The 15,047-nt window shown below is 42.5% G+C and overlaps 1 protein-coding gene across 2 annotated transcripts in view; it reads right to left on the reverse strand.

Annotated features, from left to right (window-relative positions):
* LOC121569813 (cadherin-18-like) overlaps positions 1-15,047 on the reverse strand; it is a 346,107-nt gene that overhangs the window by 204,791 nt on the left and 126,269 nt on the right. The gene's annotated exons all lie outside the window — the stretch shown is intronic.

Genomic DNA, 15,047 nt, shown 5'->3' on the forward strand with positions numbered 1-15,047 from the left:
GACATGAAGGCACACTAACCACAAAGTCATTAAATAATCTGTAATAAAAGCTGTATATGAGACTGTATGTCTGATGACATCTCAAACCTCTGATGGATCCTATATGGAGAATTTTGTCAAAACCTTTTAACATGTAGGTTTACCATTTGGCGTTTTCTTAAAGCCCAAATGCAGTCTTTTTAATAACATTTTTAAATCATCCCTATATGTCTAATCAATCAAATCGAATGTTATTTGTCACATGCACCGAATACAACAGGTGTAGACATTACAGTTAAATGCTTACTTACTAGCCCTTAACCAACAATGCCGTTTTAAGAAAGAATACCAAATCACAAATAGTCTGGGTAGCTACTTGATTATATGTTCAGGAGTCTTATGGCTTGGGGGTAGAAGCTGTTTAGAAGCCTCTTGGACCTAGACTTGGCGCTCCGGTACAGCTTGCCGTATGGTAGCAGAGAGAACAGTCTATGACTAGGGTGGCTGGAGTCTTTGACAATTTTTAGGGCATTCCTTTGACACCGCCTGGTATAGAGGTCCTGGATGGCAGGAATCTTGGCCCCGGTGATGTACTGGGCCGTACGCACTACCCTCTGTAGTGCCTTGCGGTCGGAGGCCGAGCAGTTGCCATACCAGGCAGTGCTGCAACCAGTCAGGATGCTCTCGATGGTGCAACTGTAGAACCTTCTGAGGATCTGAGGACCCATAACAAATATTTTCAGTCTCCTTAGGGGGAATAGGTTTTGTTGTGCCCTCTTCACGACTGGCTTGGTGTGGTTGGACCATGTTAGTTTGATGGTGATGTAGACACCAAGGAACTTGAAGCTCTCAACCTGCTCCACTACAGCCCCGTTGATGAGAATGGGGGCGTGCTCGGTCCTCTTCTTTTTCCTGTAGTCCACAATCATCTCCTTTGTCTTGATCACGTTAAGGGAGAGGTTGTTGTCCTGGCACCAGGTCTCTGACCTCCTCCCTATAGGCTGTCTCGTCATTGTCGGGATCAGGCTTAGCACTGTTGTGTCATCGGCAAACTTAATGATGGTGTTGGAGTCGTACCTTGCCATGCAGTAATGAGTGAACAGGGAGTACAGGAGGGGAGCATGCACCCCTGAGGGGCCCCCGTGTTGAGGATTAGCGTGGCGGATGTGTTGTTACTTACCCTTACCACCTGGGGGCGGCCCGTCAGGAAGTCTAGGATCCAGTTGCAGAGGGAGGTGTTTAGTCCCAGGGTCCTTAGCTTACTGATGAGCTTTTAGGGCACTATGGTGTTGAACGCTGAGCTGTAGTCCATGAATAGCATTCTCACATAGGTTTTCCTTTTGTCCAGGTGTGAAAGGGCAGTGTGGAGCGCAATAGAGATTGCATCATCTGTGGATCTGTTGGGGCGGTATGCAAATTGGAGTGGGTCTTGGGTTTCTGGGATAATGGTGTTGATGTGAGCCATGACCAGCTTTTTAAAGCACTTCATGGCTACAGACGTGAGCTCTACGGGTCGGTAGTCATATAGGCAGGTTACCTTAGTGTTCTTGGGCACAGGGACTATGGTGGTCTGCTTGAAACATGTTGGTATTACAGACTCAGACAGGGAGAGGTTGAAAATGTCAGTGAAGACACTTGCCAGTTGGTCAGCGCATGCTCGGAGTACACGTCCTGGTAATCCATCTGGCCCTGTGGCCTTGTGAATGTTGACCTGTTTAAAGGTCTTCCTCACATTGGCTACAGAAAGCGTGATCACACAGTCGTCCGGAACAGCTGATGTTCTCATGCATGTTTCAGTGTTACTTGCCTTGAAGTGAGCATAGAAGTAATTTAGCTCGTCTGGTAGGCTTGTGTCACTGGGCAGCTCGTGGCTGTGCTTCCCTTTGTAGTCTGTAATAGTTTGCAAGCCCTGCCACATCTGACGAGCGTCAGAGCCGGTGTATTACGATTCGATCTTAGTCCTGTATTGACGCTTTGCCTGTTTGATGGTTCGTCAGAGGGCATAGCAGGATTTCTTATAAGCTTCCGGGTTAGAGTCCCACTCCTTGAAAGCGGCGGCTCTACCCTTTAGCTCAGTGCGGCTGTTCCCTGTAATCCATGGCTTCTGATTGGGGTATGTACGTATTGTCACTGTGGGGACGACGTCATCGATGCACTTATTGATGAAGCCAGTGACTGATGCGGTGTACTCCTCAATGCCATCGGAAGAATCCCGGAACATATTCCAGTCTGTGCTAGCAAAACAGTCCTGTAGCTTAGCATCTGCTTCATCTGACTACTTTTTTATTGACCGAGTCACTGGTGCTTCCTGCTTTAGTTTTTGCTTGTAAGCAGGAATCAGGAGGATATAATTATGGTCAGATTTGCCAAATGGAGGACGAGGGAGAGCTTTGTACACGTCTCTGTGTGTGGAGTAAAGGTGGTTATGAGTTTTTTTCCCTCTAGTTGCAAATTTAACATGCTGGTAGAAATTAGGTACATTTAAGTTTCCCTGCATTAAAGTCCCCGGCCACTAGGCGCGCCGCCTCTGGATGAGCATTTTCCTGTTTGCTTATGGCCGTATACAGTTCATTGAGTGTGGTCTTAGTGCCAGCATTGGTTTGTGGTGGTAAATAGACAGCTACAAAGAATATAGATGAAAACTCTCTTGGTAGATTGTGTGCTCTACAGCTTACTCTACCTCAGGCAAGCAAAACCTTGAGACTTCCTTAGATATCGTGCACCAGCTGTTGTTTACAAATATACATAGACCGCCACCCCTTGTCTTACCAGAGGCTACTGTTCTATCCTCCCGATACAATGTATAACCCGCCAGCTGTATGTTATTCATGTCTTCGTTCAGCCATGACTCGGTGAAACATAAGATATTACAGTTTTTAATTTCCAGTTGGTGGATATTCGTGCCTGTAGTTCGTCCACTTTATTATCAAGCGATTGTAAATTGGCCAATTGTATCGATGGCAAAGGCAGATTAGCCACTTGTCGCCGGCTCCTTACCAAGCACCCTGATCTCCTTCCGCGATATCTCCTTTTCTTTCTACTGCGAATGACAGGGATGAGGACCCTGTCGGGTGTCTAGAGCAAATCCCTCTCGTCCGACTCATTAAAGAAAAATTATTTGTCCAGTTCAAGTTGAGTAATCGCTGTTCTGATGTCCAGAAGCGCTGTGTGTGTGTTATTTATTGAATATAACTCCAAAATATATTTTTTATAATTAATTTCCCTGAGCCTCCTTGGGCCACTGAAATACTCAGTTGGACTGTGTGGCCGTGAGGATATACATTTGAATATATGTACATATACACTCCTGATTGGCTGCTAGAATTGTTTAGAGCCTACCCTCTTACCCCTTAAAAAAAAAACAAAAAAAATACATGGTATTCATCCTGTCAGTTGGAGCTGGAGTCGGACGCTGAAAGCGACAAACTTCCACAGGTGTATAGGCTACTTTGTTTTGACATCAAAATACATACAGTGCCTTGCAAAAGTATTCAACCTCCTTGGCGTTTTTCCTATTTTGTTGCATTACAACCTGTAATTTAAATTAATTTTTATTTGGATTTCATGTAATAGACATACACAAAATAGTCCAAATTGGGAAAGTGGTGGATGCATGTGTATTCACCCCCTTTGCTATGAAGCCCCTAAATAAGATCTGGTGCAACCAATTACCTTCAGAAGTCACATAATTAGTAAAATAAAGTCCACCTGTGTGCAATCTAAGTGTCACATGATTTGTCACATGATCTCAGTATATATACACCTGTTCTGAAAGGCCCCAGAGTCTGCAACACCACTAAGCAAGGGGCACCACCAAGCAAGCGGCACCATGAAGACCAAGGAGCTCTCCAAACAGGTCAGGGACAAAGTTGTGGAGAAGTACAGATCAGGGTTGGGTTATAAAAAAATATCTGAAACTTTGCCCACGGAGCACCATTAAATCCATTATTAAAAAATGGAAAGAATATGGCACCACAACAAACCTGCCAAGAGAGGGCCGCCCACCGAAACTCACGGACCAGGCAAGGAGGGCATTAATCAGAGAGGCAACAAAGAGACCAAAGATAACCCTGAAGGAGCTGCAAAGCTCCACAGCGGAGATTGGAGTATCTGTCCATGGGACCACTTTAAGCCGTACACTCCACAGAGCTGGGCTTTACGGAAGAGTGGCCAGAAAAAAAGCCATTGCTTAAAGAAATAAATAAGCAAACACGTTTGGTGTTTGCAACAAGGCATGTGGGAGACTCCCCAAACATATGGAAGAAGGTACTCTGGTCAGATGAGACTAAAATTGAGCTTTTTGGCCATCAAGGAAAACGCTATGTCTGGCGCAAACCTAACACCTCTCATCACCCAGAGAACACCATCCCCACAGTGAAGCATGGTGGTGGCAGCATCATGCTGTGGGGATGTTTTTCATAGGCAGGGACTGGGAAACTGGTCAGAATTGAAGGAATGATGGATGGCCCTAAATACAGGGAAATTCTTGAGGGAAACCTGATGCAGTCTTCTAGAGAGTTGAGACTGGGATGGAGCTTTACCTTCCAGCAGGACAATGACCCTAAGGATACTGCTAAAGCAAAACTCGAGTTGTTTAAGGGGAAACATTTAAATGTCTTGGAATGGCCTAGTCAAAGCCCAGACCTCAATCCAATTGAGAATCTGTGGTATGACTTAAAGATTGCTGTACACCAGCAGAACCCATCCAACTTGAAGGAGCTGGAGCAGTTTTGCCTTGAAGAATGGGCAAAAATCCCAGTGGATAGATGTGCCAAGCGTATGGAGACATACCCCAAGAGACTTGCAGCTGTTATTGCTGCAAAAGGTGGCTCTACAAAGTATTGACTTTGGGGAGGGGGGGTGAATAGTTATGCACGCTCAAGTTTTCTGTTTTTTTGTCTTATTTCTTGTTTGTTTCACAATAAATAATATTTGCATCTTCAAAGTGGTTGGCATGTTGTGTAAATCAAATGATACAAACCCCCGAAAAATCAATTTTAAGTCCAGGTTGTAAGGCAACAAAATAGGAAAAATGCCAAAGGGGGTGAATACTTTCGCAAGCCACTGTAATGAGCCGTAATTTGCTATTTCATTGTACTGTTTTCAATAGGTCACCAGAAGATGCAGACAGGTCCCAGGACAACCTGTTTGCATGGTGGACCATCCTGGCCTATACCATGTCTGCCATCTATTCATTGCAGAACGCTACAGGGCAGACTATGGCGCTGCGACTCAGAAGTAAACTGTTAGGCGTCTGAAATGCAGAGGCCCATGGTATAATCTTCAGTATAATCACAAAGTCTATTTAATCATTTTGCGAAATAGACTTTGTGATGATACTGATGATTATAACTGATTTATACTCTTGAATTGCACATTTTGGAATGTTTTCTGTTGTTGAAAGTAAATAAAGAAACCAGACTGCAATGAAAGTTTGTTGTCATTCATAAATTGTCTGTTATTTACATAACATAATAAACAGATAATAAACAAGGTCAAAATCATGGCATGTAAGTATATTTTTAAGTTATTGTTTTACATGTGCTCAAGCTCTAGAAGGTGTTGCTGTGAGAGGAAAACAGATCATGGTGAAAGTAATAGGGTTTTGGCTAAACATAATCGGATAGGAAGTATAGTGCAGCAACAGAGTAGTCATCAATGGCATAAAGTACAAAAAGTAGTGGTTTTATTTACATTGTCCTCACCAGCTTTTTCGAACACTGACATTACTATATACAACTTCACAACTATAATAACATCCACTGACAGGAAAAGTGGAAGAGTTGCAGTATTGCACACTTATTGCACACACACAATTACACTTAGAATAGATCTCCATGAGGATGGTTGGTGACCACTGCCTCTACACACAATACAAATGTGTCTTCAAATAGTCATATAGTCAAACACAAATAGACATAGCCCCTACCCATGGACAAGTCCCACTAGTCAGTTATAGGGCATGGTTTAACCACTACACTCTCTGAAAAAAAGTGATAGGGCAGGGGTGATGTGCTGCCAGGACTTGGTGTGCCTGAGAAGTCTGGCTGCAGAGTTTTGAACCATTTGGACTTTATGGAGGGAGCTTGTGTTGATGCCTGCGAGTAGTGAGTTACAGAAGTCTAGTTGGGAGGAGAAAAATGCATAAATAAGGGTTTTAGCAGCAGGACGGGAGAGGGAGGACATGACTCTGGAGATTTTGCAGAGGTGGAAGAATGAGGATTTGACAGTCTGTAGGATGTGGTGGTTGAAGGAGAGGGTGTAATCCATTATGACGCCAAGGTTGCATGCTTGGGGGAGGGAGAGACAATGGTGTCGTCGTATTTGGTGCCTTGTCTGCAGAAAGAAATGGACAGACAAACAAAATGAGAGATGCAATACATCTAAATCACTTTCATATCCATACCATCATTTGCTAGACTCTTTTTTACTAGACTCTTTTTTTCATATTCACTGTCCTCTTACACAACACTTTTTGATGTATAGAATGTGGTGACATAAAATAAAATATATTTAGTCAATTAGAAAGATTGGAAAAGATGGGCCAACAACATTTGGCTGTCCAAGAGGGTTGGTATATTGATAAGTTGGTTAATTACATAAAAAGTAAACAAGTTATAACTAATTGACTGTACCTGTAAATGAGGTTATCATCAGTTTGTCAATGAAGCATTGATGATGCTGCTGCTAAAACATAGCATTTGCATTTGCATTTTATTGCATGACATAAATATTTGATACATCAGAAAAGCATAACTTAATATTTGGTACAGAAACCTTTGTTTGCAATTACAGAGATCATATGTTTCCTGTAGGTCTTGACCAGGTTTGCACACACTGCAGCAGGGATTTTGGCCCACTCCTCCATACAGACCTTCTCCAGATCCTTCAGGTTTCGGGGCTGTCGCTGGGCAATACTGACTTTCAGCTCCCTCCAAAGATTTTCTATTGGGTTCAGGTCTGGAGACTGGCTAGGCCACTCCAGGACCTTGAGATGCTTCTTACGGAGCCACTCCTTAGTTGCCCTGGCTGTGTGTTTCGGGTCATTGTCATGCTGGAAGACCCAGCCACGACCCATCTTCAATGCTCTTACTGAGGGAAGGAGGTTGTTGGCCAAGATCTCACGATACATGGCCCCATCCATCCTCCCCTCAATACGGTGCAGTCGTCCTGTCCCCTTTGCAGAAAAGCATCCCCAAAGAATGATATTTCCACCTCCATGATTCATGGTTGGGATGGTGTTCTTGGGGTTGTACTCATCCTTCTTCTCCTCCAAACACGGCGAGTGGAGTTTAGACCAGAAAGCTCTATTTTTGTCTCATCAGACCACATGACCTTCTCCCATTCCTCCTCTGGATCATCCAGATGGTCATTGGCAAACTTCAGACGGGCCTGGACATGCGCTGGCTTGAGCAGGGGGACCTTGCGTGCGCTGCAGGATTTTAATCCATGACGGCGTAGTGTGTTACTAATGGTTTTCTTTGAGACTGTGGTCCCAGCTCTCTTCAGGTCATTGACCAGGTCCTGCCGTGTAGTTCTGGGCTGATCCCTCACCTTCCTCATGATCATTGATGCCCCACGAGGTGAGATCTTGCATGGAGCCCCAGACTGAGGGTGATTGACAGTCATCTTGAACTTCTTCCATTTTCTAATAATTGTGCCAGCAGTTGTTGCCTTCTCACCAAGCTGCTTGCCTATTGTCCTGTAGCCCATCCCAGCCTTGTGCAGGTCTACAATTCTATCCCTGATGTCCTTACACAGCTCTCTGGTCTTGGCCATTGTGGAGAGGTTGGAGTCTGTTTGATTGAGTGTGTGGACAGGTGTCTTTTATACAGGTAACGAGTTCAAACAGGTGCAGTTAATACAGGTAATGAGTGGAGAACAGTAGGGCTTCTTAAAGAAAAACTAACAGGTCTGTGAGAGCCGGAATTACTGGTTGGTAGGTGATCAAATACTTATGTCATGCAAAAAAAATGCAAATTAATTACTTTAAAATCTTACAATGTGATTTTCTGGATTTTTGTTTTAGATTCCGTCTCTCACAGTTGAAGTGTACCTATGATAACAATTACAGACCTCTACATGCTTTGTAAGTAGGAAAACCTGCAAAATTGGCAGTGTATCAAATACTTGTTCTCCCCACTGTATTTAGCAGATGTTATTGCGGGTGTAGTGAAATGCTTGTGTTCCTAGCTCCAACAGTGCAGTAATATCTAACAATTCACAACAATACACACAAATCTAAAGTAAAATAATGAAATTAAGAAATATATAAATATTTGGACGAGCAATGTCGTAGTCTGGAGTATAAATACATATAATGTATATGTGATGAGATGTATAGACATTATAGACAGTATGTGGATAGATTATTTAGCATATCTGTAGAATACGTAGGATAGAATAGTATATATACAGCAATAGTTGAACATGATGGCATTGACTAGAATACAGTATATACATATGAAATGAGTAAAACAGTATGTAAGCATTATTAAAGTGACCAGTGATTCCATGTCTACAGTATGTACATACAGTAGGCCAGCAGCCTCTAAGGTGCAGGGTTGAGTAACCGGGTGGTAGCCGGCTAGTGACAGTGACTAAGTTCAGGGCAGAGTACCTGGTGGAGGCCAGCTAGTGATGGCTATTTAACGGTCTGATGGCCTTGAGATAGAAGCTGTTTTTCAGCCTCTCGGTCCCAGCTTTGATGAACCTGTACTGACCTTGCCATATGAAATCCAGTGCTGTGGCCTAAATCTTAGCTAGCTAGCTAAAGTTATACCACCTCTAAAGTCAATCTTGCGACATCACAATGATGACAAAAGGTTTTCCTATTAATTATATGCCTCCTTTTAAAATGTTATTGTGTTTCCAAGCCACACTTTTGACTAAATGTTCATCAGCACCAATTGAGAGTAGAAATTTCAGTAGGGCATCAGTCTTCAAAAGAATGTTCAAAACGAAACATGCAACCCATGAATAGCATATCCTTTACTTAAAAAAATAGACTAATAACTATCTAGACACTTACTTCTTGAATGGTTGCTGCCGCTGCCGCTACCGCTGCCGGGATGGAGGATCAAGCTGCTGGCAAAAACACATGTACACTGAGTGTACAAAACATTAGGAACACCTACTGTTTCCATGACATAAACTCACCAGGTGAATCCAGGTGAAAGCTATGATCCCATATTGATGTCATTTGTTAAATCCACTTCAAGATGAAGGGGTGGAGACAGTTTAAATAAGTATTTTTAAGCCTTGAGACAAATGAGACATGGATTGTGTATGTGTGCCATTCAGAGGGTGAAGGGCAAGACAAACATATTTAAGTGCCATTGAATGGGGTATGGTAGTAGGTGCCAGACGCACCGGTTTGAGTGTGTCAAGAACTGCAATGCTGCTGGGTTTTTCACGCTCTACAGTTTCCCGTGTGTATCAAGAATGGTCCACCACCCAAAGGACATCCAGCCAACTTGACACAACTGTGGGAAGCATTGGAGTCAACATAGGCCAGCATCCCTGTGGATATGGACTTGGTCTTTTACCAAATAGGGCTATCTTCTGTATACCACCCCTACCTTGTCACAACACAACTGATTGGCTCAAACGTATTAAGAAGGAAAGAAATTCCACAAATTAACTTTTAACAAGGCACACCTGTTAATTGAAATGTATTCCAGGTGACTACCTTTCACTGGTACTGTATGTCACAATGGGACGGAGGACTATGGCATCACAGCGCCTGTGGACTATGATTTACGCTTAACTCTGCAAGGTGCCAACAATGAGGAATATAATGTCAATATGACCGGGCGGTGCCAGCAGCAGTGTAGGAGGATTAAGCAAATAACAGATGAACGGTCATTGGTCTACTATAATCAGGTCGCCTTGTGACGTTATGCGGCGTGCCAAAAACTACATTCCACCTGAACAGGCTGGAAATTACATGATTTTTTTTTTTCAAACGTCTTACACGTAAAGGTCATTATCACAATTTTCAGAATTTCAGAGTGTTATTTTCGATCTCGTAGTGTTGAAATTTCATTTTTAACTGCACTGCCCCTTTAACAGTTACCTAGATAAATCAGTTCAGAATTGATGCTAACATGCTATACGTGCTGAAGTCCAACCTCAAAACATAAATGGAAAAACAAAACTAACATACATTACTTTGAAATAGTTTTAACACCGTTTTGTAGGCATATTATTTGCTGTATATCCTCCCTTTGCCATAAAGTCTGAAAAATGTATTGGTATTTTCTCTAAATGGCACGGCTACAGTTTCATTGGTATTGAAACTTGACACAAAACTCAACAAAACCACTATGAAATTGTTATTTATTCTGGAGAGGGGGTGCCAGTTATTTAATAACCTCTATACTCCCATCTTGTGTTATCATCTGATGCAATATAACAACACATTAGTCATCAATTTCCTTCCAGAAAAACAAGGAATTTCTGTAGACTTTATTTTACATCTTCAAAACAGCTGGCCTGTTGAATTAAGTAATTCATTAATTAATTAATGTGCAGTGCACATATCTACAGTAATTGTATGTTACTATACAATTAATATTTCCTACACCACCAACATAATAAACTCCATATAAAATCTGTTTTGCTATTGAGATTGCAGATGTATGCCTACATTGTGAGGATTATGAAATTCAAAGGCCCAATTAGAATAATCTCCTGTTACCACTATAGGCCCAGTCAGACTGTGTCTCTGCCAGTGTCTAGCACTCCGGTGCAAATCTACATGGACATTACAGGGTCCAAAGATCAGCTTGGATATGTTTCAGCAACTTTTATGGCTATTCAGAAGACATCACTCAAATTGTAAGCGTCAAACTAAACCACCCTAGTCATGGCTGCTACATACACGTTATGTAAATTTGCATGATTTTCCAAGTACGTTTAACGACACTGAACAAAAATATAAATGCAACATGCAACAATTCCAAAGATTTTACTGAGTTACAGTTCACATAAGGAAATCAGTCAATTTAAATAGATTCATTAGGCCCTAATCTATGGATTTCACATGACTGGGAATACAAATATGCATCTGTCACAGATACCAGTCAGTATCTGGTGTGACCACCATTTGCCTCATGCAGCGTGACACATCTCCTTTGCATAGAGTTGATCAGGCTGTTGATTGTTGCCTGTGGAATGTTGTCCTCACTCCTCTTCAATGGCAGTGTGAAGTTGCTGGATATTGGCGGGAACTGGAACACGCTGTCGTACACATCGATCCAGAGCATCCCAAACATACAGTATGCAGGCCATGGAAGAACTGAGATATTTTCAGCTTCCATGGAATTGTGCACAGATCCTTGCGACATGGGGCCGTGCAATATCATGCCGAAACATGAAGTGATGGCGGTGGATGAACGGCATGACAATGAGCCTCAGGATCTCGTCACGGTATCTCTGTGCATTCAAATTGCCATCGATAAAATGCAATTGTGTTATTTGTCCGCAGCTTATGCCTGCCCATACCATAACCCCACCCTCATCCGTGAAGAGCACCCTTCTCCAGCATGACAGTGGTCATCTAAGGTGAGCATTTGCCCACTGAAGTCAGTTACAACGCCGAACTGCAGTCAGGTCAAGACCCTGGTGAGGACGACGAGCACGCAGATGAGCTTCCCTGAGACGGTGTCTGACAGTTTGTGCAGAAGTTCTTCGGTTGTGCAAACCCACAGTTTCATCAGCTACCTGGGTGGATGGTCTCAGACGATCCCGCAGGTGAAGACGAATGTGGAGGTCCTGGGCTGGCATGGTTACACGTGGTCTGCGGTTGTGAGGCCGGTTGGACATACTGCCAAATTCTCTAAAACAACGTTGGAGGTGGCTTATGAACATTCAATTCTCTAGCAACAGCTCTAGTGGACATTCATGCAGTCACCATGCCAATTGCACAATCCTTCAAAACTTGAGACATCTTTGTCATTGTGTTGTGTGACAAAACGGCACATTTTAGAGTGGCCTTTTATTGTCCCCAGCACAAGGTGCACCTGTGTAATGATCATCCTGTTTAATTTGCTTCTTGATATGCCACACCTGTCAGATGGATGGATTATCTTGGCAAAAGATAAGTGCTCACTAACAGGGATGTAAACAAATGTGTCCCAAAAATAAGCTTTTTCTGCACATGGAAAATATGAAACATTTCTGGGATCTTTTATTTCAGCTCATGAAAGATGGGACCAACAGTTTACATGTTGCGTTAATTTTTTTTGTTCAGTGTGGTTAAATAGCATTTGATGACACATTAAATGACAAGTAATAGATTTCCCCAATAAATATTTCTAAAATGCCTTCTAACAATTATTTACTGACGCAAAAGACCTAGCAATAAACTTTAAGTGTATTGTAGACATGCTATCTGTGCTGATGCCATTTACTCAAGGAAGAGGTGACCTTAAGGGAGACCTGTGGAGCTCAGCTGTCTCAGAGGGGGGCAGTCTACAAGCAGTAACATGGGCTATCTGATCAGAACAGACACTGGAAACAGAAGGACTTCATACCTGTATACTGAAACAATGAAGACAAACTCTCTCCCTTACTCTTAGTCTTATAATCAATCAGATTAAACGTTAACCGCCGATAGCCGACACCCACATAGCTAATATTTGCCGGTGTCATAGGTGAAACTGTGTTAGAGCTGTCAAATCGGTGAGCTGCTGCTCGTGTTGTCATTATCACGATGCCACACCCGTCCCACTCGCGTTCAGAACGAGAAAGTGTAGGCTATATCGAAATAATGGCATTCAAATTGAAAATCATTAAACAAAATAATAAGCATTTATATCAGGCTAATCGAGGTATAGATTACAACACACATTCCAGTGTTCGAACTTGTAACAAGGCTGCACGAGATTATTACTAATGCGACTGGGCATGCAGTTGTCGGTTATCGTGGGTTAAGGCAAAACTGATTGAAAATCTCTCTCTCTCTCTCTCTCTCTCTCTCTCTCTCTCTCTCTCTCTCTCTCTCTCTCTCTCTCTCTCTCTCTCTCTCTCTCTCTCTCTCTCTCTCTCTCTCTCTCTCTCTCTCTCTCTCTCTCTCTCTCTCTCTCTCTCTCTCTCTCTCTAGCGCACACAGGAACCTCACTTAGGAGCATGTTGGAGCTTGAAGCCTAATATTTTCACTGTACCCTGCAATCACACCTGCAACCCTGTAGATGTGACTATTAAACACTCTGAATCTGAATACCTACCGTCTCTTAATCTTTTGTGATCATTGTTTACGCCTAGTTAGCAGTGTTGACCTCTAATACATGTGCAATCTTGGAGTGCTGACCTTGTCCATCTATTATAGAGATTGAAAAGGAACCATTGAGATCTCAGTTTTGTGGGAAAAGTACTTAAATTACATTGAATTACTTGTTTTGCACAACATGCAAACATTATATAACCACTTATTATATAACCACTTAGGCCCTGGATTCAGAGATAATGTATTCACCAGAAGTAGGTATATTTATCTGAACTTGATCACACAATTAAAATAAATGTATGTTAACTATCTTTGTTATAATTGTTTGTGTGAATGAAAATGGATAACATCGACAACATTCAGGTCTGTAATTCTGCAACATATGTGCTTCATAATGTCAAAGCTTATTTTATAGACTGAAGTGTGGCTGAGGCAACACTATACTTGCTTGGCCATGGACTCAGTGACATTGGCTACAGTTGCCTGAGGACTCTTCTCTTCGCCTGTTTCAAGTTTATTTCAGATCTGTACACACACACAAACACACACACCCCAACGCACACAGATAAAAAAATATATATTATTTTCCGAGGAAGCTAGCTCCATAATCTAGGAGTGAGAGAAGGCGCTCTCCCACTGCGAGGTGAGATGGATCACTAATGTTCCGAGCTCCTCTATCAGCATGTGGGCTTCAGTTCTCTCTCCCACACAAAGTGTTCCTATTCCGGTGGCGTTCTTTATGTTCTCCTACCCTCCACCACAGCCAGTCGTTTTAGAAAGGAAATGGCTCAGGGATCTACAGCAGCTCAAATGTAAAGCTAAAATTGACATGTCCTGGATCTGTTTATTTTCCGGGTAGCGACAGAGGCAATGTTTGGAAAAAGATGGAAATAACTCAATGCATATTTCAAAGCCTTATACTGTAGCTCGGTAGCTATTTAACAACAATATATTTATAATGCTGTTTAGGAATAATAGCGTATCCAGAAGTTTTTTTTTTAGCAGTATGAATATCTTATTCTCTTGTTCTGCTTTGCATGCGGTTGATTTCTTGAGTAGTATAATCTTGGAGAGACAGAGAAGGGATAAGCGAGTTGTGAGGTACAGTACAGTGTATCAGCAGGTAATCCAGTTTTTGTGTCTCACTGTCCCAGAGGTCAGGCCTGTCAGCCATTGTTTCTAAATACAGCTGACAGCAGACACCGTACAGTAGGCCTATGGCTGCATCTCAAATGGCACCCTATTTCCTAAATAGTGCTTTACTTTTGACCAGTGCCCTTTAGGCCCTAGTCAAAAGTAGTGCACTATGAAGGGAATAGGCTGACATTTGGGACGCAGTTTAAGTCTGAGGGAATACCAACGGATAAGCTCTTCAGCTTGTTACCGGTCAAGAACCGTTTGTAGGTCAACTCAGAACAGTTCTACTTGATCCAATTGGAACAAGTGGATAGTTTGGCCTCAATTTCAACTCGCACATAAAGTACTCTTTCTCTGAAAAAAACTGTTCTGAATATAAGTGCCTCACTCACAAAGGCTATAAACATTGCATAATGTTTAATCAATGCTACAGTTTATGGGGTCAAATGCTGGCACTATAGATCTGGAGGAAGCCTGCATGGCAAACATGATGTCTCAGTAATCTTATAAAACATTGATTCTTGGAAAGCAAGGGGTCAGGCGCCAGCCACATCTCCCAGAAGAGCAGAGAGAGAAAACAATTTCTCCACAGTCACAGAGTTCAGCAGTTATCTTTACCCTTTAGGCTTTGACTGAGGCAACATCCATATACCAGACACTCTGGGTTTTAAATTGTGTGGGCTCTCCAGAGTCTTCAAAG

This window comes from Coregonus clupeaformis, chromosome 7 (assembly GCF_020615455.1).
Source record: "Coregonus clupeaformis isolate EN_2021a chromosome 7, ASM2061545v1, whole genome shotgun sequence".
NCBI classification, from domain to species: Eukaryota; Metazoa; Chordata; class Actinopteri; order Salmoniformes; family Salmonidae; genus Coregonus; species Coregonus clupeaformis.